Raw genomic sequence first — 27,627 nt, 5'->3', positions numbered from 1 at the left:
ACTATACTGCCTATGTTTACAATTGAGGCCGAACTTCTCTGGCGTCTTTAGTGTGAATCAGTTAAAATCCTTACGATTCCAGTACTTACTTGTTACAAAACACTCTAATTGTGGTAAAACTCTTAAAATACGCAATTAGAGTTTCCAGAAATGATTATATACTTGTAAGAAAAGCTTGAAATAAAAGTAAATGGATTCTTACTACATTTCCTGCCGGTTTTTAATCCCAGACATTACCAGTGGAAAGCTGGTAAATGACCGGAAAACTGATAATATTTACAACTCCGGACACTTTAGGGAGCGTTTTCACTTGAATTTGCTTTCAAATGTTAGGAATTCATGTTTATACACCTCAAAATTTCTGTAAAAAGTCTGTAAGGAATCACTATACTGCCTATGTTGACAATTGAGGCCGAACTTCTCTGGCGTCTTTTGTGTGAATCAGTTAAAATCCTTAAGGTTCCAGGACTTACTTGTTACAAAACTCACTAATTGTGGTAAAACTCTTAAAATACACAATTAGAGTTTCCAGAAATGATTTTAAACTTATAAGAAACCCATGAAATAAAAGTAAATGGATTCTTACTACATTTCCTGCGGGTTTTTAATCCCAGACATTACCAGTGGAAAGTTGGTAAATGACTGGAAAACTGATAATATTTACAACTGCGGACACTTTAGGGAGCGTTTTCACTTGAATTTGCTTTCAAATGTTAGGAATTCATGTTTATACAGCTCAAAATTTCTGTAGAAAGTCTGTAAGTAAGCACTTCACTGGTAATGTTTACAATTGAGGCCGAACTTCTCTGGCGTCTTTTGTGTGAATCAGTTAAAATCCTTACGGTTCCAGTACTTACTTGTTACAAAACTCTCTAATTGTGGTAAAACTCTTAAAATACGCAATTAGAGTTTCCAGAAATGATTATATACTTGTAAGAAAAGCTTGAAATAAAAGTAAATGGATTCTTACTACATTTCCTGCCGGTTTTTAATCCTTGACATTACCAGTGGAAAGCTGGTAAATGACCGGAAAACTGATAATATTTACAACTGCGGACACTTTAGGGAGCGTTTTCACTTGAATTTGCTTTCAAATGTTAGGAATTCATGTTTATACAGCTCAAAATTTCTGTAGAAAGTCTGTAACTAAGGACTTCACTGCTAATGTTTATAATTGAGGCCGAACTTCTCTGGCGTCTTTTGTGTGAATCAGTTAAAATCCTTACGGTTCCAGTACTTACTTGTTACAAAACTCTCTAATTGTGGTAAAACTCTTAAAATACGCAATTAGAGATTCCAGAAATGATTATATACTTGTAAGAAACGCTTGAAATAAAAGTAAATGGATTCTTACTACATTTCCTACGGGTTTTTAATCCCAGACATTACCAGTATAAAGTTGGTAAATGACTGGAAAATTGATAATATTTACAACTGCGGACACTTTAGGGAGCGTTTTCATTTGAATTTGCTTTCAAATGTTAGGAATTCATGTTTATACACCTCAAAACTTCTGTAGAAAGTCTGTAAGGAATCACTATGCTGCCTATGTTTACAATTGAGGCCGAACTTCTCTGGCGTCTTTTGTGTGAATCAGTTAAAATCCGTAAGGTTCCAGTACTTACTTGTTACAAAACTCTCTAATTGTGGTAAAACTCTTAAAATACGCAATTAGAGTTTCCAGAAATGATTATGTACTTGTAAGATACGCTTGAAATAAAAGTAAATGGATTCTTACAACATTTCCTGCCGTTTTTTAATCCCAGACATTACCAGTTGAAAGCTGGTAAATGACCAGAAAACTGATAATATTTACAACTCCGGACACTTTAGGGAGCGTTTTCACTTGAATTTGCTTTCAAATGTTAGGAATTCATGTTTATACAGCCCAAAATTTCTGTAGCAAGCCTGTAAGTAAGGACTTCACTGCTAATGTTTACAATTGAGGCGGAACTTCTCTGGCGTCTTTTGTGTGAATCAGTTAAAATCCTTAAGGTTCCAGAACTTACTTGTTACAAAACTCTCTAATTGTGGTATAACTCTTAAAATATGCAATTAGAGTTTCCAGAAATGATTATATACTTGTAAGAAAAGCTTGAAATAAAAGTAAATGGATTCTTACTACATTTCCTACGGGTTTTTAATCCCAGACATTACCAGTGGAAAGCTGGTAAATGACCGGAAAACTGATAATATTTACAACTCCGGACACTTTAGGAAGCGTTTTCACTTGAATTTGCTTTCAAATGTTAGGAATTCATGTTTATACACCTCAAAATTTCTGTAGAAAGTCTGTAAGGAATCACTATACTGCCTATGTTTACAATTGAGGCCGAACTTCTCTGGCGTCTTTTGTGTGAATCAGTTAAAATCCTTACGGTTCCAGTACTTACTTGTTACAAAACTCTCTAATTGTGGTAAAACTCTTAAAATACGCAATTAGAGTTTCCAGAAATGATTATAAACTTGTAAGAAACCCTTGAAATAAAAGTAAATGGATTTGTACTACATTTCCTGCCATTTTTTAATCCAAGACATTACCAGTGGAAAGCTGGTGAATGACTAGAAAACTGATAATATTTACAACTCCGGGCACTTTAGGGAGCGTTTTCACTTAAATTTGTTATCAAATGTTAGGAATTCATGTTTACACAGCCCAAAATTTCTGTAGGAAGACTGTAAGTAAGGACTTCACTGCTAATGTTTACAATTGAGGCCGAACTTCTCTGGCGTCTTTCGTGTGAATCAGTTAAAATCCTTACGGTTCCAGTACTTACTTGTTACAAAACTCTCTAATTGTGGTAAAACTCTTAAAATACACAATTAGAGTTTCCAGAAATGATTTTAAACTTATAAGAAACCCTTGAAATAAAAGTAAATGTATTCTTACTACATTTCCTGCCGTTTTTTAATCCCAGACATTACCAGTGGAAAGCTGGTAAATGACCAGAAAACTGATAATATTTAAAACTCCGGACACTTTAGGGAGCGTTTTCACTTGAATTTGCATTCAAATGTTAGGAATTCATGTTTATACACCTCAAAATTTCTGTAGAAAGTCTGTAAGGAATCACTATACTGCCTATGTTTACAATTGAGGCCGAACTTCTCTGGCGTCTTTTGTGTGAATCAGTTAAAATCCTTACGGTTCCAGTACTTACTTGTTACAAAACTCTCTAATTGTGGTAAAACTCTTAAAATACGCAATTAGAGTTTCCAGAAATGATTTTAAACTTATAAGAAACCCTTGAAATAAAAGTGAATGGATTCATACTACATTTCCTGCCGTTTTTTAATCCCAGACATTTCCAGTGGAAAGCTGGTAAATGACCAGAAAACTGATAATATTTACAACTCCGGACACTTTAGAAAGCGTTTTCACTTAAATTTGTTATCAAATGTTAGGAATTCATGTTTATACAGCTCAAAATTTTTGTAGAAAGTCTGTAAGGAATGACTATACTGCCTATGTTTACAATTGAGGCCGAACTTCTCTGGCGTCTTTTGTGTGAATCAGTTAAAATCCTTACGGTTCCAGTACTTACTTGTTACAAAACTCTCTAATTGTGGTAAAACTCTTAAAATACGCAATTAGAGTTTCCAGAAATGATTATAAACTTGTAAGAAACCCTTGAAATAAAAGTAAATGGATTCTTACTACATTTCTTGCCGTTATTTAATCCCAGACATTACCAGTGGAAAGCTGGTAAATGACCAGAAAACTGATAATATTTACAACTCCGGACACTTTAGGGAGCGTTTTCACTTGAATTTGCTTTCAAATGTAAGGAATTCATGTTTATACAGCTCAAAATTTCTGTAGAAAGTCTGTAAGTAAGGACTTCACTGCTAATGTTTACAATTGAGGCCGAACTTCTCTGGCGTCTTTTGTGAGAATCAGTTAAAATCCTTACGGTTCCAGTACTTACTTGTTACAAAACTCTCTAATTGTGGTAAAACTCTTAAAATACGAAATTAGAGTTTCCAGAAATGATTATATACTTGTAAGAAACCCTTTAAATAAAAGTAAATGGATTCTTACTACATTTCCTGCCGTTTTTTAATCCCAGACATTACCAGTGGAAAGCTGGTAAAAGACCAGAAAACTGATAATATTTACAACTCCGGGCACTTTAGGGAGCGTTTTCACTAAAATTTGTCATCAAATGTTAGGCATTCATGTTTATACAGCTCAAAATTTTTGTAGAAAGTCTGTGAGGAATGACTATACTGCCTATGTTTACAATTGAGGACGAACTTCTCTGGCGTCTTTTGTGTGAATCAGTTAAAATCCTTACGGTTCCTGTCTTTACTTTTTACAAAACTCTCTAATTGTGGTAAAACTCTTAAAATACGCAATTAGAGTTTCCAGAAATGATTATAAACTTGTAAGAAACCCTTGAAATAAAAGTAAATGTATTCTTACTACATTTCCTGCCGTTTTTTAATCCCAGACATTACCAGTGGAAAGCTGGTAAATGACCAGAAAACTGATAATATTTACAACTCCGGACACTTTAGGGAGCGTTTTCACTTGAATTTGCATTCAAATGTTAGGCATTCATGTTTATACAGCTCAAAATTTTTGTAGAAAGTGTGTAAGGAATGACTATACTGCCTATGTTTACAATTGAGGCCGAACTTCTCTGGCGTCTTTAGTGTGAATCAGTTAAAATCCTTACGATTCCAGTACTTACTTGTTACAAAACACTCTAATTGTGGTAAAACTCTTAAAATACGCAATTAGAGTTTCCAGAAATGATTATATACTTGTAAGAAACCCTTTAATAAAAGTAAATGTATTCTTACTACATTTCCTGCCGTTTTTTAATCCCAGACATTACCAGTGGAAAGCTGGTAAAAGACCAGAAAACTGATAATATTTACAACTCCGGGCACTTTAGGGAGCGTTTTCACTTAAATTTGTCATCAAATGTTAGGCATTCATGTTTATACAGCTCAAAATTTTTGTAGAAAGTCTGTAAGGAATGACTATACTGCCTATGTTTACAATTGAGGCCGAACTTCTCTGGCGTCTTTAGTGTGAATCAGTTAAAATCCTTACGATTCCAGTACTTACTTGTTACAAAACACTCTAATTGTGGTAAAACTCTTAAAATACGCAATTAGAGTTTCCAGAAATGATTATATACTTGAAAGAAACGCTTGAAATAAAAGTAAATTGATTCTTACTACATTTCCTGCTGTTTTTTAATCCCAGACATTAGCAGTGGAAAGCTGGTAAATGACCACAAAACTGATAATATTTACAACTCCGGGCACTTTAGGGAGCGTTTTCACTTGAATTTGCTTTCAAATGTAAGGAATTCATGTTTATACAGCTCAAAATTTCTGTAGAAAGTCTGTAAGGAATCCCTATACTGCCTATGTTTACAGTTGAGGCCGAACTTCTCTGGCGTCTTTTGTGTGAATCAGTTAAAATCCTTAAGGTTCCAGTACTTACTTGTTACAAAACTCTCTAATTGTGGTAAAACTCTTAAAATTCGCAATTAGAGTTTCCAGAAATGATTTTAAACTTATAAGAAACCCTTGAAATAAAAGTGAATGGATTCATACTACATTTCCTGCCGTTTTTTAATCCCAGACATTTCCAGTGGAAAGCTGGTAAATGACCAGAAAACTGATAATATTTACAACTCCGGACACTTTAGGAAGCGTTTTCACTTAAATTTTTTATCAAATGTTAGGAATTCATGTTTATACAGCTCAAAATTTTTGTAGAAAGTCTGTAAGGAATGACTATACTGCCTATGTTTACAATTGAGGCCGAACTTCTCTGGCGTCTTTTGTGTGAATCAGTTAAAATCCTTACGGTTCCAGTACTTACTTGTTACAAAACTCTCTAATTGTGGTAAAACTCTTAAAATACGCAATTAGAGTTTCCAGAAATGATTATAAACTTGTAAGAAACCCTTGAAATAAAAGTAAATGGATTCTTACTACATTTCCTGGGGGTTTTGAATCCCACACATTACCAGTGGAAAGTTGGTAAATGACTGGAAAACTGATAATATTTACAACTCCGGACACTTTAGGGAGCGTTTTCACTTGAATTTGCTTTCAAATGTTAGGAATTCATGTTTATACAGCTCAAAATTTCTGTAGAAAGTCTGTAAGTAAGGACTTCACTGCTAATGTTTACAATTGAGGCCGAACTTCTCTGGCATCTTTTGTGTGAATCAGTTAAAATCCTTACGGTTCCAGTACTTACTTGTTACAAAACTATCTAATTGTGGTAAAGCTCTTAAAATACGCAATTAGAGTTTCCAGAAATGATTATATACTTGTAAGAAAAGCTTGAAATAAAAGTAAATGGATTCTTACTACATTTCCTGCCGTTTTTTAATCCCAGACATTACCAGTGGAAAGCTGGTAAATGACCGGAAAACTGATAATATTTACAACTCCGGACACTTTAGGGAGCGTTTTCACTTGAATTTGCTTTCAAATGTTAGGAATTCATGTTTATACAGCTCAAAATTTCTGTAGAAAGTCTGTAAGTAAGTACTTCACTGCTAATGTTTACAATTGAGGCCAAACTTCTCTGGCATCTTTTGTGTGAATCAGTTAAAATCCTTACGGTTCCAGTACTTACTTGTTACAAAACTCTCTAATTGTGGTAAAACTCTTAAAATACGCAATTAGAGTTTCCAGAAATGATTATATACTTGTAAGAAAAGCTTGAAATAAAAGTAAATGGATTCTTACTACATTTCCTGCCGGTTTTTAATCCCAGACATTACCAGTGGAAAGCTGGTAAATGACCAGAAAACTGATAATATTTACAACTCCGGGCACTTTAGGGAGCGTTTTCACTAAAATTTGTCATCAAATGTTAGGAATTCATGTTTATACAGCTCAAAATTTTTGTAGAAAGTCTGTAAGGAATGACTATACTGCCTATGTTTACAATTGAGGCCGAACTTGTCTGGCGTCTTTTGTGTGAATCAGTTAAAATCCCTACGGTTCCTGTCTTTACTTTTTACAAAACTCTCTAATTGTGGTAAAACTCTTAAAATACGCAATTAGAGTTTCCAGAAATGATTATAAACTTGTAAGAAACCCTTGAAATAAAAGTAAATGGATTCTTACTACATTTCTTGCCGTTTTTTAATCCCAGACATTACCAGTGGAAAGCTGGTAAATGACCAGAAAACTGATAATATTTACAACTCCGGACACTTTAGGGAGCGTTTTCACTTGAATTTGCTTTCAAATGTAAGGAATTCATGTTTATACAGCTCAAAATTTCTGTAGAAAGTCTGTAAGTAAGGACTTCACTGCTAATGTTTACAATTGAGGCCGAACTTCTCTGGCGTCTTTTGTGAGAATCAGTTAAAATCCTTAAGGTTCCAGTACTTACTTGTTACAAAACTCTCTAATTGTGGTAAAACTATTAAAATACGAAATTAGAGTTTCCAGAAATGATTATATACTTGTAAGAAACCCTTTAAATAAAAGTAAATGGATTCTTACTACATTTCCTGCCGTTTTTTAATCCCAGACATTACCAGTGGAAAGCTGGTAAAAGACCAGAAAACTGATAATATTTACAACTCCGGGCACTTTAGGGAGCGTTTTCACTAAAATTTGTCATCAAATGTTAGGCATTCATGTTTATACAGCTCAAAATTTTTGTAGAAAGTCTGTGAGGAATGACTATACTGCCTATGTTTACAATTGAGGCCCAACTTCTCTAGCGTCTTTTGTGTGAATCAGTTAAAATCCTTACGGTTCCTGTCTTTACTTTTTACAAAACTCTCTAATTGTGGTAAAACTCTTAAAATACGCAATTAGAGTTTCCAGAAATGATTATAAACTTGTAAGAAACCCTTGAAATAAAAGTAAATGTATTCTTACTACATTTCCTGCCGTTTTTTAATCCCAGACATTACCAGTGGAAAGCTGGTAAATGACCAGAAAACTGATAATATTTAAAACTCCGGACACTTTAGGGAGCGTTTTCACTTGAATTTGCATTCAAATGTTAGGAATTCATGTTTATACACCTCAAAATTTCTGTAGAAAGTCTGTAAGGAATCACTATACTGCCTATGTTTACAATTGAGGCCGAACTTCTCTGGCGTCTTTTGTGTGAATCAGTTAAAATCCTTACGGTTCCAGTACTTACTTGTTACAAAACACTCTAATTGTGGTAAAACTCTTAAAATACGCAATTAGAGTTTCCAGAAATGATTATGTACTTGTAAGAAACGCTTGAAATAAAAGTAAATGGATTCTTACTACATTTCCTGCCGTTTTTTAATCCCAGACATTACCAGTGGAAAGCTGGTAAATGACCAGAAAACTGATAATATTTACAACTCCGGACACTTTAGGGAGCGTTTTCACTTGAATTTGCTTTCAAATGTTAGGAATTCATGTTTATACACCTCAAAATTTCTGTAGAAAGTCTGTAAGGAATCACTATGCTGCCTATGTTTACAATTGAGGCCGAACTTCTCTGGCGTCTTTTGTGTGAATCAGTTAAAATCCTTACGGTTCCAGTACTTACTTGTTACAAAACTCTCTAATTGTGGTAAAACTCTTAAAATACGCAATTAGAGTTTCCAGAAATGATTTTAAACTTATAAGAAACCCTTGAAATAAAAGTGAATGGATTCATACTACATTTCCTGCCGTTTTTTAATCCCAGACATTTCCAGTGGAAAGCTGGTAAATGACCAGAAAACTGATAATATTTACAACTCCGGACACTTTAGGAAGCGTTTTCACTTAAATTTGTTATCAAATGTTAGGAATTCATGTTTATACAGCTCAAAATTTTTGTAGAAAGTCTGTAAGGAATGACTATACTGCCTATGTTTACAATTGAGGCCGAACTTCTCTGGCGTCTTTTGTGTGAATCAGTTAAAATCCTTACGGTTCCAGTACTTACTTGTTACAAAACTCTCTAATTGTGGTAAAACTCTTAAAATACGCAATTAGAGTTTCCAGAAATGATTATAAACTTGTAAGAAACCCTTGAAATAAAAGTAAATGGATTCTTACTACATTTTTTGCCGTTATTTAATCCCAGACATTACCAGTGGAAAGCTGGTAAATGACCAGAAAACTGATAATATTTACAACTCCGGACACTTTAGGGAGCGTTTTCACTTGAATTTGCTTTCAAATGTAAGGAATTCATGTTTATACAGCTCAAAATTTCTGTAGAAAGTCTGTAAGTAAGGACTTCACTGCTAATGTTTACAATTGAGGCCGAACTTCTCTGGCGTCTTTTGTGAGAATCAGTTAAAATCCTTACGGTTCCAGTACTTACTTGTTACAAAACTCTCTAATTGTGGTAAAACTCTTAAAATACGAAATTAGAGTTTCCAGAAATGATTATATACTTGTAAGAAACCCTTTAAATAAAAGTAAATGGATTCTTACTACATTTCCTGCCGTTTTTTAATCCCAGACATTACCAGTGGAAAGCTGGTAAAAGACCAGAAAACTGATAATATTTACAACTCCGGGCACTTTAGGGAGCGTTTTCACTAAAATTTGTCATCAAATGTTAGGCATTCATGTTTATACAGCTCAAAATTTTTGTAGAAAGTCTGTGAGGAATGACTATACTGCCTATGTTTACAATTGAGGACGAACTTCTCTGGCGTCTTTTGTGTGAATCAGTTAAAATCCTTACGGTTCCTGTCTTTACTTTTTACAAAACTCTCTAATTGTGGTAAAACTCTTAAAATACGCAATTAGAGTTTCCAGAAATGATTATAAACTTGTAAGAAACCCTTGAAATAAAAGTAAATGTATTCTTACTACATTTCCTACGGGTTTTTAATCCCAGACATTACCAGTGGAAAGCTGGTAAATGACCGGAAAACTGATAATATTTACAACTCCGGACACTTTAGGGAGCGTTTTCACTTGAATTTGCTTTCAAATGTTAGGAATTCATGTTTATACACCTCAAAATTTCTGTAAAAAGTCTGTAAGGAATCACTATACTGCCTATGTTGACAATTGAGGCCGAACTTCTCTGGCGTCTTTTGTGTGAATCAGTTAAAATCCTTAAGGTTCCAGGACTTACTTGTTACAAAACTCACTAATTGTGGTAAAACTCTTAAAATACACAATTAGAGTTTCCAGAAATGATTTTAAACTTATAAGAAACCCTTGAAATAAAAGTAAATGGATTCTTACTACATTTCTTGCCGTTTTTTAATCCCAGACATTACCAGTGGAAAGCTGGTAAATGACCAGAAAACTGATAATATTTACAACTCCGGACACTTTAGGGAGCGTTTTCACTTGAATTTGCTTTCAAATGTTAGGAATTCATGTTTATACAGCTCAAAATTTCTGTAGAAAGTCTGTAAGTAAGTACTTCACTGCTAATGTTTACAATTGAGGCCAAACTTCTCTGGCATCTTTTGTGTGAATCAGTTAAAATCCTTACGGTTCCAGTACTTACTTGTTACAAAACTCTCTAATTGTGGTAAAACTCTTAAAATACGCAATTAGAGTTTCCAGAAATGATTATATACTTGTAAGAAAAGCTTGAAATAAAAGTAAATGGATTCTTACTACATTTCCTGCCGGTTTTTAATCCCAGACATTACCAGTGGAAAGCTGGTAAATGACCAGAAAACTGATAATATTTACAACTCCGGGCACTTTAGGGAGCGTTTTCACTAAAATTTGTCATCAAATGTTAGGAATTCATGTTTATACAGCTCAAAATTTTTGTAGAAAGTCTGTAAGGAATGACTATACTGCCTATGTTTACAATTGAGGCCGAACTTGTCTGGCGTCTTTTGTGTGAATCAGTTAAAATCCCTACGGTTCCTGTCTTTACTTTTTACAAAACTCTCTAATTGTGGTAAAACTCTTAAAATACGCAATTAGAGTTTCCAGAAATGATTATAAACTTGTAAGAAACCCTTGAAATAAAAGTAAATGGATTCTTACTACATTTCTTGCCGTTTTTTAATCCCAGACATTACCAGTGGAAAGCTGGTAAATGACCAGAAAACTGATAATATTTACAACACCGGACACTTTAGGGAGCGTTTTCACTTGAATTTGCATTCAAATGTTAGGCATTCATGTTTATACAGCTCAAAATTTTTGTAGAAAGTGTGTAAGGAATGACTATACTGCCTATGTTTACAATTGAGGCCGAACTTCTCTGGCGTCTTTAGTGTGAATCAGTTAAAATCCTTACGATTCCAGTACTTACTTGTTACAAAACACTCTAATTGTGGTAAAACTCTTAAAATACGCAATTAGAGTTTCCAGAAATGATTATATACTTGTAAGAAACCCTTTAATAAAAGTAAATGGATTCTTACTACATTTCCTGCCGTTTTTTAATCCCAGACATTACCAGTGGAAAGCTGGTAAAAGACCAGAAAACTGATAATATTTACAACTCCGGGCACTTTAGGGAGCGTTTTCACTTAAATTTGTCATCAAATGTTAGGCATTCATGTTTATACAGCTCAAAATTTTTGTAGAAAGTCTGTAAGGAATGACTATACTGCCTATGTTTACAATTGAGGCCGAACTTCTCTGGCGTCTTTAGTGTGAATCAGTTAAAATCCTTACGATTCCAGTACTTACTTGTTACAAAACACTCTAATTGTGGTAAAACTCTTAAAATACGCAATTAGAGTTTCCAGAAATGATTATATACTTGAAAGAAACGCTTGAAATAAAAGTAAATCGATTCTTACTACATTTCCTGCTGTTTTTTAATCCCAGACATTAGCAGTGGAAAGCTGGTAAATGACCACAAAACTGATAATATTTACAACTCCGGGCACTTTAGGGAGCGTTTTCACTTGAATTTGCTTTCAAATGTAAGGAATTCATGTTTATACAGCTCAAAATTTCTGTAGAAAGTCTGTAAGGAATCCCTATACTGCCTATGTTTACAGTTGAGGCCGAACTTCTCTGGCGTCTTTTGTGTGAATCAGTTAAAATCCTTAAGGTTCCAGTACTTACTTGTTACAAAACTCTCTAATTGTGGTAAAACTCTTAAAATTCGCAATTAGAGTTTCCAGAAATGATTTTAAACTTATAAGAAACCCTTGAAATAAAAGTGAATGGATTCATACTACATTTCCTGCCGTTTTTTAATCCCAGACATTTCCAGTGGAAAGCTGGTAAATGACCAGAAAACTGATAATATTTACAACTCCGGACACTTTAGGAAGCGTTTTCACTTAAATTTTTTATCAAATGTTAGGAATTCATGTTTATACAGCTCAAAATTTTTGTAGAAAGTCTGTAAGGAATGACTATACTGCCTATGTTTACAATTGAGGCCGAACTTCTCTGGCGTCTTTTGTGTGAATCAGTTAAAATCCTTACGGTTCCTGTCTTTACTTTTTACAAAACTCTCTAATTGTGGTAAAACTCTTAAAATACGCAATTAGAGTTTCCAGAAATGATTATAAACTTGTAAGAAACCCTTGAAATAAAAGTAAATGGATTCTTACTACATTTCTTGCCGTTTTTTAATCCCAGACATTACCAGTGGAAAGCTGGTAAATGACCAGAAAACTGATAATATTTACAACTCCGGACACTTTAGGGAGCGTTTTCACTTGAATTTGCTTTCAAATGTAAGGAATTCATGTTTATACAGCTCAAAATTTCTGTAGAAAGTCTGTAAGTAAGGACTTCACTGCTAATGTTTACAATTGAGGCCGAACTTCTCTGGCGTCTTTTGTGAGAATCAGTTAAAATCCTTAAGGTTCCAGTACTTACTTGTTACAAAACTCTCTAATTGTGGTAAAACTATTAAAATACGAAATTAGAGTTTCCAGAAATGATTATATACTTGTAAGAAACCCTTTAAATAAAAGTAAATGGATTCTTACTACATTTCCTGCCGTTTTTTAATCCCAGACATTACCAGTGGAAAGCTGGTAAAAGACCAGAAAACTGATAATATTTACAACTCCGGGCACTTTAGGGAGCGTTTTCACTAAAATTTGTCATCAAATGTTAGGAATTCATGTTTATACACCTCAAAATTTCTGTAGAAAGTCTGTAAGGAATCACTATGCTGCCTATGTTTACAATTGAGGCCGAACTTCTCTGGCGTCTTTTGTGTGAATCAGTTAAAATCCTTACGGTTCCAGTACTTACTTGTTACAAAACTCTCTAATTGTGGTAAAACTCTTAAAATACGCAATTAGAGTTTCCAGAAATGATTATAAACTTATAAGAAACCCTTGAAATAAAAGTAAATGGATTCTTACTACATTTCTTGCCGTTATTTAATCCCAGACATTACCAGTGGAAAGCTGGTAAATGACCAGAAAACTGATAATATTTACAACTCCGGACACTTTAGGGAGCGTTTTCACTTGAATTTGCATTCAAATGTTAGGCATTCATGTTTATACAGCTCAAAATTTTTGTAGAAAGTGTGTAAGGAATGACTATACTGCCTATGTTTACAATTGAGGCCGAACTTCTCTGGCGTCTTTAGTGTGAATCAGTTAAAATCCTTACGATTCCAGTACTTACTTGTTACAAAACACTCTAATTGTGGTAAAACTCTTAAAATACGCAATTAGAGTTTCCAGAAATGATTATATACTTGTAAGAAACCCTTTAATAAAAGTAAATGGATTCTTACTACATTTCCTGCCGTTTTTTAATCCCAGACATTACCAGTGGAAAGCTGGTAAAAGACCAGAAAACTGATAATATTTGCAACTCCGGGCACTTTAGGGAGCGTTTTCACTAAAATTTGTCATCAAATGTTAGGCATTCATGTTTATACAGCTCAAAATTTTTGTAGAAAGTCTGTGAGGAATGACTATACTGCCTATGTTTACAATTGAGGACGAACTTCTCTGGCGTCTTTTGTGTGAATCAGTTAAAATCCTTACGGTTCCTGTCTTTACTTTTTACAAAACTCTCTAATTGTGGTAAAACTCTTAAAATACGCAATTAGAGTTTCCAGAAATGATTATAAACTTGTAAGAAACCCTTGAAATAAAAGTAAATGTATTCTTACTACATTTCCTGCCGTTTTTTAATCCCAGACATTACCAGTGGAAAGCTGGTAAATGACCAGAAAACTGATAATATTTAAAACTCCGGACACTTTAGGGAGCGTTTTCACTTGAATTTGCATTCAAATGTTAGGCATTCATGTTTATACAGCTCAAAATTTTTGTAGAAAGTGTGTAAGGAATGACTATACTGCCTATGTTTACAATTGAGGCCGAACTTCTCTGGCGTCTTTAGTGTGAATCAGTTAAAATCCTTACGATTCCAGTACTTACTTGTTACAAAACACTCTAATTGTGGTAAAACTCTTAAAATACGCAATTAGAGTTTCCAGAAATGATTATATACTTGTAAGAAACCCTTTAATAAAAGTAAATGGATTCTTACTACATTTCCTGCCGTTTTTTAATCCCAGACATTACCAGTGGAAAGCTGGTAAAAGACCAGAAAACTGATAATATTTACAACTCCGGGCACTTTAGGGAGCGTTTTCACTTAAATTTGTCATCAAATGTTAGGCATTCATGTTTATACAGCTCAAAATTTTTGTAGAAAGTCTGTAAGGAATGACTATACTGCCTATGTTTACAATTGAGGCCGAACTTCTCTGGCGTCTTTAGTGTGAATCAGTTAAAATCCTTATGATTCCAGTACTTACTTGTTACAAAACACTCTAATTGTGGTAAAACCCTTAAAATACGCAATTAGAGTTTCCAGAAATGATTATATACTTGTAAGAAATGCTTGAAATAAAAGTAAATCGATTCTTACTACATTTCCTGCTGTTTTTTAATCCCAGACATTAGCAGTGGAAAGCTGGTAAATGACCACAAAACTGATAATATTTACAACTCCGGGCACTTTAGGGAGCGTTTTCACTTGAATTTGCTTTCAAATGTAAGGAATTCATGTTTATACAGCTCAAAATTTCTGTAGAAAGTCTGTAAGGAATCCCTATACTGCCTATGTTTACAGTTGAGGCCGAACTTCTCTGGCGTCTTTTGTGTGAATCAGTTAAAATCCTTAAGGTTCCAGTACTTACTTGTTACAAAACTCTCTAATTGTGGTAAAACTCTTAAAATTCGCAATTAGAGTTTCCAGAAATGATTTTAAACTTATAAGAAACCCTTGAAATAAAAGTGAATGGATTCATACTACATTTCCTGCCGTTTTTTAATCCCAGACATTTCCAGTGGAAAGCTGGTAAATGACCAGAAAACTGATAATATTTACAACTCCGGACACTTTAGGAAGCGTTTTCACTTAAATTTGTTATCAAATGTTAGGAATTCATGTTTATACAGCTCAAAATTTTTGTAGAAAGTCTGTAAGGAATGACTATACTGCCTATGTTTACAATTGAGGCCGAACTTCTCTGGCGTCTTTTGTGTGAATCAGTTAAAATCCTTACGGTTCCTGTCTTTACTTTTTACAAAACTCTCTAATTGTGGTAAAACTCTTAAAATACGCAATTAGAGTTTCCAGAAATGATTATAAACTTGTAAGAAACCCTTGAAATAAAAGTAAATGGATTCTTACTACATTTCTTGCCGTTTTTTAATCCCAGACATTACCAGTGGAAAGCTGGTAAATGACCAGAAAACTGATAATATTTACAACTCCGGACACTTTAGGGAGCGTTTTCACTTGAATTTGCTTTCAAATGTATGGAATTCATGTTTATACAGCTCAAAATTTCTGTAGAAAGTCTGTAAGTAAGGACTTCACTGCTAATGTTTACAATTGAGGCCGAACTTCTCTGGCGTCTTTTGTGAGAATCAGTTAAAATCCTTAAGGTTCCAGTACTTACTTGTTACAAAACTCTCTAATTGTGGTAAAACTATTAAAATACGAAATTAGAGTTTCCAGAAATGATTATATACTTGTAAGAAACCCTTTAAATAAAAGTAAATGGATTCTTACTACATTTCCTGCCGTTTTTTAATCCCAGACATTACCAGTGGAAAGCTGGTAAAAGACCAGAAAACTGATAATATTTACAACTCCGGGCACTTTAGGGAGCGTTTTCACTAAAATTTGTCATCAAATGTTAGGCATTCATGTTTATACAGCTCAAAATTTTTGTAGAAAGTCTGTGAGGAATGACTATACTGCCTATGTTTACAATTGAGGCCGAACTTCTCTAGCGTCTTTTGTGTGAATCAGTTAAAATCCTTACGGTTCCTGTCTTTACTTTTTACAAAACTCTCTAATTGTGGTAAAACTCTTAAAATACGCAATTAGAGTTTCCAGAAATGATTATAAACTTGTAAGAAACCCTTGAAATAAAAGTAAATGTATTCTTACTACATTTCCTGCCGTTTTTTAATCCCAGACATTACCAGTGGAAAGCTGGTAAATGACCACAAAACTGATAATATTTAAAACTCCGGACACTTTAGGGAGCGTTTTCACTTGAGTTTGCATTCAAATGTTAGGAATTCATGTTTATACACCTCAAAATTTCTGTAGAAAGTCTGTAAGGAATCACTATACTGCCTATGTTTACAATTGAGGCCGAACTTCTCTGGCGTCTTTTGTGTGAATCAGTTAAAATCCTTACGGTTCCAGTACTTACTTGTTACAAAACACTCTAATTGTGGTAAAACTCTTAAAATACGCAATTAGAGTTTCCAGAAATGATTATGTACTTGTAAGAAACGCTTGAAATAAAAGTAAATGGATTCTTACTACATTTCCTGCCGTTTTTTAATCCCAGACATTACCAGTGGAAAGCTGGTAAATGACCAGAAAACTGATAATATTTACAATTCCGGACACTTTAGGGAGCGTTTTCACTTGAATTTGCTTTCAAATGTTAGGAATTCATGTTTATACACCTCAAAATTTCTGTAGAAAGTCTGTAAGGAATCACTATGCTGCCTATGTTTACAATTGAGGCCGAACTTCTCTGGCGTCTTTTGTGTGAATCAGTTAAAATCCTTACGGTTCCAGTACTTACTTGTTACAAAACTCTCTAATTGTGGTAAAACTCTTAAAATACGCAATTAGAGTTTCCAGAAATGATTATAAACTTGTAAGAAACCCTTGAAATAAAAGTAAATGGATTCTTACTACATTTCTTGCCGTTATTTAATCCCAGACATTACCAGTGGAAAGCTGGTAAATGACCAGAAAACTGATAATATTTACAACTCCGGACACTTTAGGGAGCGTTTTCACTTGAATTTGCTTTCAAATGTAAGGAATTCATGTTTATACAGCTCAAAATTTCTGTAGAAAGTCTGTAAGTAAGGACTTCACTGCTAATGTTTACAATTGAGGCCGAACTTCTCTGGCGTCTTTTGTGAGAATCAGTTAAAATCCTTACGGTTCCAGTACTTACTTGTTACAAAACTCTCTAATTGTGGTAAAACTCTTAAAATACGAAATTAGAGTTTCCAGAAATGATTATATACTTGTAAGAAACCCTTTAAATAAAAGTAAATGGATTCTTACTACATTTCCTGCCGTTTTTTAATCCCAGACATTACCAGTGGAAAGCTGGTAAAAGACCAGAAAACTGATAATATTTACAACTCCGGGCACTTTAGGGAGCGTTTTCACTAAAATTTGTCATCAAATGTTAGGCATTCATGTTTATACAGCTCAAAATTTTTGTAGAAAGTCTGTGAGGAATGACTATACTGCCTATGTTTACAATTGAGGACGAACTTCTCTGGCGTCTTTTGTGTGAATCAGTTAAAATCCTTACGGTTCCTGTCTTTACTTTTTACAAAACTCTCTAATTGTGGTAAAACTCTTAAAATACGCAATTAGAGTTTCCAGAAATGATTATAAACTTGTAAGAAACCCTTGAAATAAAAGTAAATGTATTCTTACTACATTTCCTGCCGTTTTTTAATCCCAGACATTACCAGTGGAAAGCTGGTAAATGACCAGAAAACTGATAATATTTACAACTCCGGACACTTTAGGGAGCGTTTTCACTTGAATTTGCATTCAAATGTTAGGCATTCATGTTTATACAGCTCAAAATTTTTGTAGAAAGTGTGTAAGGAATGACTATACTGCCTATGTTTACAATTGAGGCCGAACTTCTCTGGCGTCTTTAGTGTGAATCAGTTAAAATCCTTACGATTCCAGTACTTACTTGTTACAAAACACTCTAATTGTGGTAAAACTCTTAAAATACGCAATTAGAGTTTCCAGAAATGATTATATACTTGTAAGAAACCCTTTAATAAAAGTAAATGGATTCTTACTACATTTCCTGCCGTTTTTTAATCCCAGACATTACCAGTGGAAAGCTGGTAAAAGACCAGAAAACTGATAATATTTACAACTCCGGGCACTTTAGGGAGCGTTTTCACTTAAATTTGTCATCAAATGTTAGGCATTCATGTTTATACAGCTCAAAATTTTTGTAGAAAGTCTGTAAGGAATGACTATACTGCCTATGTTTACAATTGAGGCCGAACTTCTCTGGCGTCTTTAGTGTGAATCAGTTAAAATCCTTACGATTCCAGTACTTACTTGTTACAAAACACTCTAATTGTGGTAAAACTCTTAAAATACGCAATTAGAGTTTCCAGAAATGATTATATACTTGAAAGAAACGCTTGAAATAAAAGTAAATCGATTCTTACTACATTTCCTGCTGTTTTTTAATCCCAGACATTAGCAGTGGAAAGCTGGTAAATGACCACAAAACTGATAATATTTACAACTCCGGGCACTTTAGGGAGCGTTTTCACTTGAATTTGCTTTCAAATGTAAGGAATTCATGTTTATACAGCTCAAAATTTCTGTAGAAAGTCTGTAAGGAATCCCTATACTGCCTATGTTTACAGTTGAGGCCGAACTTCTCTGGCGTCTTTTGTGTGAATCAGTTAAAATCCTTAAGGTTCCAGTACTTACTTGTTACAAAACTCTCTAATTGTGGTAAAACTCTTAAAATTCGCAATTAGAGTTTCCAGAAATGATTTTAAACTTATAAGAAACCCTTGAAATAAAAGTGAATGGATTCATACTACATTTCCTGCCGTTTTTTAATCCCAGACATTTCCAGTGGAAAGCTGGTAAATGACCAGAAAACTGATAATATTTACAACTCCGGACACTTTAGGAAGCGTTTTCACTTAAATTTTTTTATCAAATGTTAGGAATTCATGTTTATACAGCTCAAAATTTTTGTAGAAAGTCTGTAAGGAATGACTATACTGCCTATGTTTACAATTGAGGCCGAACTTCTCTGGCGTCTTTTGTGTGAATCAGTTAAAATCCTTACGGTTCCTGTCTTTACTTTTTACAAAACTCTCTAATTGTGGTAAAACTCTTAAAATACGCAATTAGAGTTTCCAGAAATGATTATATACTTGTAAGAAACCCTTGAAATAAAAGTAAATGGATTCTTACTACATTTCCTGCCGTTTTTTAATCCCAGACATTACCAGTGGAAAGCTGGTAAAAGACCAGAAAACTGATAATATTTACAACTCCGGGCACTTTAGGGAGCGTTTTCACTAAAATTTGTCATCAAATGTTAGGAATTCATGTTTATACACCTCAAAATTTCTGTAGAAAGTCTGTAAGGAATCACTATGCTGCCTATGTTTACAATTGAGGCCGAACTTCTCTGGCGTCTTTTGTGTGAATCAGTTAAAATCCTTACGGTTCCAGTACTTACTTGTTACAAAACTCTCTAATTGTGGTAAAACTCTTAAAATACGCAATTAGAGTTTCCAGAAATGATTATAAACTTATAAGAAACCCTTGAAATAAAAGTAAATGGATTCTTACTACATTTCTTGCCGTTATTTAATCCCAGACATTACCAGTGGAAAGCTGGTAAATGACCAGAAAACTGATAATATTTACAACTCCGGACACTTTAGGGAGCGTTTTCACTTGAATTTGCTTTCAAATGTAAGGAATTCATGTTTATACAGCTCAAAATTTCTGTAGAAAGTCTGTAAGTAAGGACTTCACTGCTAATGTTTACAATTGAGGCCGAACTTCTCTGGCGTCTTTTGTGAGAATCAGTTAAAATCCTTACGGTTCCAGTACTTACTTGTTACAAAACTCTCTAATTGTGGTAAAACTCTTAAAATACGAAATTAGAGTTTCCAGAAATGATTATATACTTGTAAGAAACCCTTTAAATAAAAGTAAATGGATTCTTACTACATTTCCTGCCGTTTTTTAATCCCAGACATTACCAGTGGAAAGCTGGTAAAAGACCAGAAAACTGATAATATTTACAACTCCGGGCACTTTAGGGAGCGTTTTCACTTAAATTTGTCATCAAATGTTAGGCATTCATGTTTATACAGCTCAAAATTTTTGTAGAAAGTCTGTGAGGAATGACTATACTGCCTATGTTTACAATTGAGGACGAACTTCTCTGGCGTCTTTTGTGTGAATCAGTTAAAATCCTTACGGTTCCTGTCTTTACTTTTTACAAAACTCTCTAATTGTGGTAAAACTCTTAAAATACGCAATTAGAGTTTCCAGAAATGATTATAAACTTGTAAGAAACCCTTGAAATAAAAGTAAATGTATTCTTACTACATTTCCTGCCGTTTTTTAATCCCAGACATTACCAGTGGAAAGCTGGTAAATGACCAGAAAACTGATAATATTTACAACTCCGGACACTTTAGGGAGCGTTTTCACTTGAATTTGCATTCAAATGTTAGGCATTCATGTTTATACAGCTCAAAATTTTTGTAGAAAGTGTGTAAGGAATGACTATACTGCCTATGTTTACAATTGAGGCCGAACTTCTCTGGCGTCTTTAGTGTGAATCAGTTAAAATCCTTACGATTCCAGTACTTACTTGTTACAAAACACTCTAATTGTGGTAAAACTCTTAAAATACGCAATTAGAGTTTCCAGAAATGATTATATACTTGTAAGAAACCCTTTAATAAAAGTAAATGGATTCTTACTACATTTCCTGCCGTTTTTTAATCCCAGACATTACCAGTGGAAAGCTGGTAAAAGACCAGAAAACTGATAATATTTGCAACTCCGGGCACTTTAGGGAGCGTTTTCACTAAAATTTGTCATCAAATGTTAGGCATTCATGTTTATACAGCTCAAAATTTTTGTAGAAAGTCTGTGAGGAATGACTATACTGCCTATGTTTACAATTGAGGACGAACTTCTCTGGCGTCTTTTGTGTGAATCAGTTAAAATCCTTACGGTTCCTGTCTTTACTTTTTACAAAACTCTCTAATTGTGGTAAAACTCTTAAAATACGCAATTAGAGTTTCCAGAAATGATTATAAACTTGTAAGAAACCCTTGAAATAAAAGTAAATGTATTCTTACTACATTTCCTGCCGTTTTTTAATCCCAGACATTACCAGTGGAAAGCTGGTAAATGACCAGAAAACTGATAATATTTAAAACTCCGGACACTTTAGGGAGCGTTTTCACTTGAATTTGCATTCAAATGTTAGGCATTCATGTTTATACAGCTCAAAATTTTTGTAGAAAGTGTGTAAGGAATGACTATACTGCCTATGTTTACAATTGAGGCCGAACTTCTCTGGCGTCTTTAGTGTGAATCAGTTAAAATCCTTACGATTCCAGTACTTACTTGTTACAAAACACTCTAATTGTGGTAAAACTCTTAAAATACGCAATTAGAGTTTCCAGAAATGATTATATACTTGTAAGAAACCCTTTAATAAAAGTAAATGGATTCTTACTACATTTCCTGCCGTTTTTTAATCCCAGACATTACCAGTGGAAAGCTGGTAAAAGACCAGAAAACTGATAATATTTACAACTCCGGGCACTTTAGGGAGCGTTTTCACTAAAATTTGTCATCAAATGTTAGGCATTCATGTTTATACAGCTCAAAATTTTTGTAGAAAGTCTGTGAGGAATGACTATACTGCCTATGTTTACAATTGAGGACGAACTTCTCTGGCGTCTTTTGTGTGAATCAGTTAAAATCCTTACGGTTCCTGTCTTTACTTTTTACAAAACTCTCTAATTGTGGTAAAACTCTTAAAATACGCAATTAGAGTTTCCAGAAATGATTATAAACTTGTAAGAAACCCTTGAAATAAAAGTAAATGTATTCTTACTACATTTCCTGCCGTTTTTTAATCCCAGACATTACCAGTGGAAAGCTGGTAAATGACCAGAAAACTGATAATATTTAAAACTCCGGACACTTTAGGGAGCGTTTTCACTTGAATTTGCATTCAAATGTTAGGCATTCATGTTTATACAGCTCAAAATTTTTGTAGAAAGTGTGTAAGGAATGACTATACTGCCTATGTTTACAATTGAGGCCGAACTTCTCTGGCGTCTTTAGTGTGAATCAGTTAAAATCCTTACGATTCCAGTACTTACTTGTTACAAAACACTCTAATTGTGGTAAAACTCTTAAAATACGCAATTAGAGTTTCCAGAAATGATTATATACTTGTAAGAAACCCTTTAATAAAAGTAAATGGATTCTTACTACATTTCCTGCCGTTTTTTAATCCCAGACATTACCAGTGGAAAGCTGGTAAAAGACCAGAAAACTGATAATATTTACAACTCCGGGCACTTTAGGGAGCGTTTTCACTTAAATTTGTCATCAAATGTTAGGCATTCATGTTTATACAGCTCAAAATTTTTGTAGAAAGTCTGTAAGGAATGACTATACTGCCTATGTTTACAATTGAGGCCGAACTTCTCTGGCGTCTTTAGTGTGAATCAGTTAAAATCCTTATGATTCCAGTACTTACTTGTTACAAAACACTCTAATTGTGGTAAAACCCTTAAAATACGCAATTAGAGTTTCCAGAAATGATTATATACTTGTAAGAAATGCTTGAAATAAAAGTAAATCGATTCTTACTACATTTCCTGCTGTTTTTTAATCCCAGACATTAGCAGTGGAAAGCTGGTAAATGACCACAAAACTGATAATATTTACAACTCCGGGCACTTTAGGGAGCGTTTTCACTTGAATTTGCTTTCAAATGTAAGGAATTCATGTTTATACAGCTCAAAATTTCTGTAGAAAGTCTGTAAGGAATCCCTATACTGCCTATGTTTACAGTTGAGGCCGAACTTCTCTGGCGTCTTTTGTGTGAATCAGTTAAAATCCTTAAGGTTCCAGTACTTACTTGTTACAAAACTCTCTAATTGTGGTAAAACTCTTAAAATTCGCAATTAGAGTTTCCAGAAATGATTATATACTTGTAAGAAACCCTTGAAATAAAAGTAAATGGATTCTTACTACATTTCTTGCCGTTTTTTAATCCCAGACATTACCAGTGGAAAGCTGGTAAATGACCAGAAAACTGATAATATTTACAACTCCGGACACTTTAGGGAGCGTTTTCACTTGAATTTGCTTTCAAATGTATGGAATTCATGTTTATACAGCTCAAAATTTCTGTAGAAAGTCTGTAAGTAAGGACTTCACTGCTAATGTTTACAATTGAGGCCGAACTTCTCTGGCGTCTTTTGTGAGAATCAGTTAAAATCCTTAAGGTTCCAGTACTTACTTGTTACAAAACTCTCTAATTGTGGTAAAACTATTAAAATACGAAATTAGAGTTTCCAGAAATGATTATATACTTGTAAGAAACCCTTTAAATAAAAGTAAATGGATTCTTACTACATTTCCTGCCGTTTTTTAATCCCAGACATTACCAGTGGAAAGCTGGTAAAAGACCAGAAAACTGATAATATTTACAACTCCGGGCACTTTAGGGAGCGTTTTCACTAAAATTTGTCATCAAATGTTAGGCATTCATGTTTATACAGCTCAAAATTTTTGTAGAAAGTCTGTGAGGAATGACTATACTGCCTATGTTTACAATTGAGGCCGAACTTCTCTAGCGTCTTTTGTGTGAATCAGTTAAAATCCTTACGGTTCCTGTCTTTACTTTTTACAAAACTCTCTAATTGTGGTAAAACTCTTAAAATACGCAATTAGAGTTTCCAGAAATGATTATAAACTTGTAAGAAACCCTTGAAATAAAAGTAAATGTATTCTTACTACATTTCCTGCCGTTTTTTAATCCCAGACATTACCAGTGGAAAGCTGGTAAATGACCAGAAAACTGATAATATTTAAAACTCCGGACACTTTAGGGAGCGTTTTCACTTGAGTTTGCATTCAAATGTTAGGAATTCATGTTTATACACCTCAAAATTTCTGTAGAAAGTCTGTAAGGAATCACTATACTGCCTATGTTTACAATTGAGGCCGAACTTCTCTGGCGTCTTTTGTGTGAATCAGTTAAAATCCTTACGGTTCCAGTACTTGTTACAAAACACTCTAATTGTGGTAAAACTCTTAAAATACGCAATTAGAGTTTCCAGAAATGATTATGTACTTGTAAGAAACGCTTGAAATAAAAGTAAATGGATTCTTACTACATTTCCTGCCGTTTTTTAATCCCAGACATTACCAGTGGAAAGCTGGTAAATGACCAGAAAACTGATAATATTTACAACTCCGGACACTTTAGGGAGCGTTTTCACTTGAATTTGCTTTCAAATGTTAGGAATTCATGTTTATACACCTCAAAATTTCTGTAGAAAGTCTGTAAGGAATCACTATGCTGCCTATGTTTACAATTGAGGCCGAACTTCTCTGGCGTCTTTTGTGTGAATCAGTTAAAATCCTTACGGTTCCAGTACTTACTTGTTACAAAACTCTCTAATTGTGGTAAAACTCTTAAAATACGCAATTAGAGTTTCCAGAAATGATTTTAAACTTATAAGAAACCCTTGAAATAAAAGTGAATGGATTCATACTACATTTCCTGCCGTTTTTTAATCCCAGACATTTCCAGTGGAAAGCTGGTAAATGACCAGAAAACTGATAATATTTACAACTCCGGACACTTTAGGAAGCGTTTTCACTTAAATTTGTTATCAAATGTTAGGAATTCATGTTTATACAGCTCAAAATTTTTGTAGAAAGTCTGTAAGGAATGACTATACTGCCTATGTTTACAATTGAGGCCGAACTTCTCTGGCGTCTTTTGTGTGAATCAGTTAAAATCCTTACGATTCCAGTACTTACTTGTTACAAAACTCTCTAATTGTGGTAAAACTCTTAAAATACGCAATTAGAGTTTCCAGAAATGATTATAAACTTGTAAGAAACCCTTGAAATAAAAGTAAATGGATTCTTACTACATTTCTTGCCGTTATTTAATCCCAGACATTACCAGTGGAAAGCTGGTAAATGACCAGAAAACTGATAATATTTACAACTCCGGACACTTTAGGGAGCGTTTTCACTTGAATTTGCTTTCAAATGTAAGGAATTCATGTTTATACAGCTCAAAATTTCTGTAGAAAGTCTGTAAGTAAGGACTTCACTGCTAATGTTTACAATTGAGGCCGAACTTCTCTGGCGTCTTTTGTGAGAATCAGTTAAAATCCTTACGGTTCCAGTACTTACTTGTTACAAAACTCTCTAATTGTGGTAAAACTCTTAAAATACGCAATTAGAGTTTCCAGAAATGATTATATACTTGTAAGAAACCCTTTAATAAAAGTAAATGGATTCTTACTACATTTCCTGCCGTTTTTTAATCCCAGACATTACCAGTGGAAAGCTGGTAAAAGACCAGAAAACTGATAATATTTACAACTCCGGGCACTTTAGGGAGCGTTTTCACTTAAATTTGTCATCAAATGTTAGGCATTCATGTTTATACAGCTCAAAATTTTTGTAGAAAGTCTGTAAGGAATGACTATACTGCCTATGTTTACAATTGAGGCCGAACTTCTCTGGCGTCTTTAGTGTGAATCAGTTAAAATCCTTACGATTCCAGTACTTACTTGTTACAAAACACTCTAATTGTGGTAAAACTCTTAAAATACGCAATTAGAGTTTCCAGAAATGATTATATACTTGAAAGAAACGCTTGAAATAAAAGTAAATCGATTCTTACTACATTTCCTGCTGTTTTTTAATCCCAGACATTAGCAGTGGAAAGCTGGTAAATGACCACAAAACTGATAATATTTACAACTCCGGGCACTTTAGGGAGCGTTTTCACTTGAATTTGCTTTCAAATGTAAGGAATTCATGTTTATACAGCTCAAAATTTCTGTAGAAAGTCTGTAAGGAATCCCTATACTGCCTATGTTTACAGTTGAGGCCGAACTTCTCTGGCGTCTTTTGTGTGAATCAGTTAAAATCCTTAAGGTTCCAGTACTTACTTGTTACAAAACTCTCTAATTGTGGTAAAACTCTTAAAATTCGCAATTAGAGTTTCCAGAAATGATTTTAAACTTATAAGAAACCCTTGAAATAAAAGTGAATGGATTCATACTACATTTCCTGCCGTTTTTTAATCCCAGACATTTCCAGTGGAAAGCTGGTAAATGACCAGAAAACTGATAATATTTACAACTCCGGACACTTTAGGAAGCGTTTTCACTTAAATTTTTTATCAAATGTTAGGAATTCATGTTTATACAGCTCAAAATTTTTGTAGAAAGTCTGTAAGGAATGACTATACTGCCTATGTTTACAATTGAGGCCGAACTTCTCTGGCGTCTTTTGTGTGAATCAGTTAAAATCCTTACGGTTCCTGTCTTTACTTTTTACAAAACTCTCTAATTGTGGTAAAACTCTTAAAATACGCAATTAGAGTTTCCAGAAATGATTATAAACTTGTAAGAAACCCTTGAAATAAAAGTAAATGGATTCTTACTACATTTCTTGCCGTTTTTTAATCCCAGACATTACCAGTGGAAAGCTTGTAAATGACCAGAAAACTGATAATATTTACAACTCCGGACACTTTAGGGAGCGTTTTCACTTGAATTTGCTTTCAAATGTAAGGAATTCATGTTTATACAGCTCAAAATTTCTGTAGAAAGTCTGTAAGTAAGGACTTCACTGCTAATGTTTACAATTGAGGCCGAACTTCTCTGGCGTCTTTTGTGAGAATCAGTTAAAATCCTTAAGGTTCCAGTACTTACTTGTTACAAAACTCTCTAATTGTGGTAAAACTATTAAAATACGAAATTAGAGTTTCCAGAAATGATTATATACTTGTAAGAAACCCTTTAAATAAAAGTAAATGGATTCTTACTACATTTCCTGCCGTTTTTTAATCCCAGACATTACCAGTGGAAAGCTGGTAAAAGACCAGAAAACTGATAATATTTACAACTCCGGGCACTTTAGGGAGCGTTTTCACTAAAATTTGTCATCAAATGTTAGGAATTCATGTTTATACACCTCAAAATTTCTGTAGAAAGTCTGTAAGGAATCACTATGCTGCCTATGTTTACAATTGAGGCCGAACTTCTCTGGCGTCTTTTGTGTGAATCAGTTAAAATCCTTACGGTTCCAGTACTTACTTGTTACAAAACTCTCTAATTGTGGTAAAACTCTTAAAATACGCAATTAGAGTTTCCAGAAATGATTATAAACTTATAAGAAACCCTTGAAATAAAAGTAAATGGATTCTTACTACATTTCTTGCCGTTATTTAATCCCAGACATTACCAGTGGAAAGCTGGTAAATGACCAGAAAACTGATAATATTTACAACTCCGGACACTTTAGGGAGCGTTTTCACTTGAATTTGCTTTCAAATGTAAGGAATTCATGTTTATACAGCTCAAAATTTCTGTAGAAAGTCTG

This window comes from Myotis daubentonii, chromosome 4 (assembly GCF_963259705.1).
Source record: "Myotis daubentonii chromosome 4, mMyoDau2.1, whole genome shotgun sequence".
Taxonomy (NCBI): Eukaryota; Metazoa; Chordata; class Mammalia; order Chiroptera; family Vespertilionidae; genus Myotis; species Myotis daubentonii.
This window is presented reverse-complemented; position numbering follows the sequence as displayed.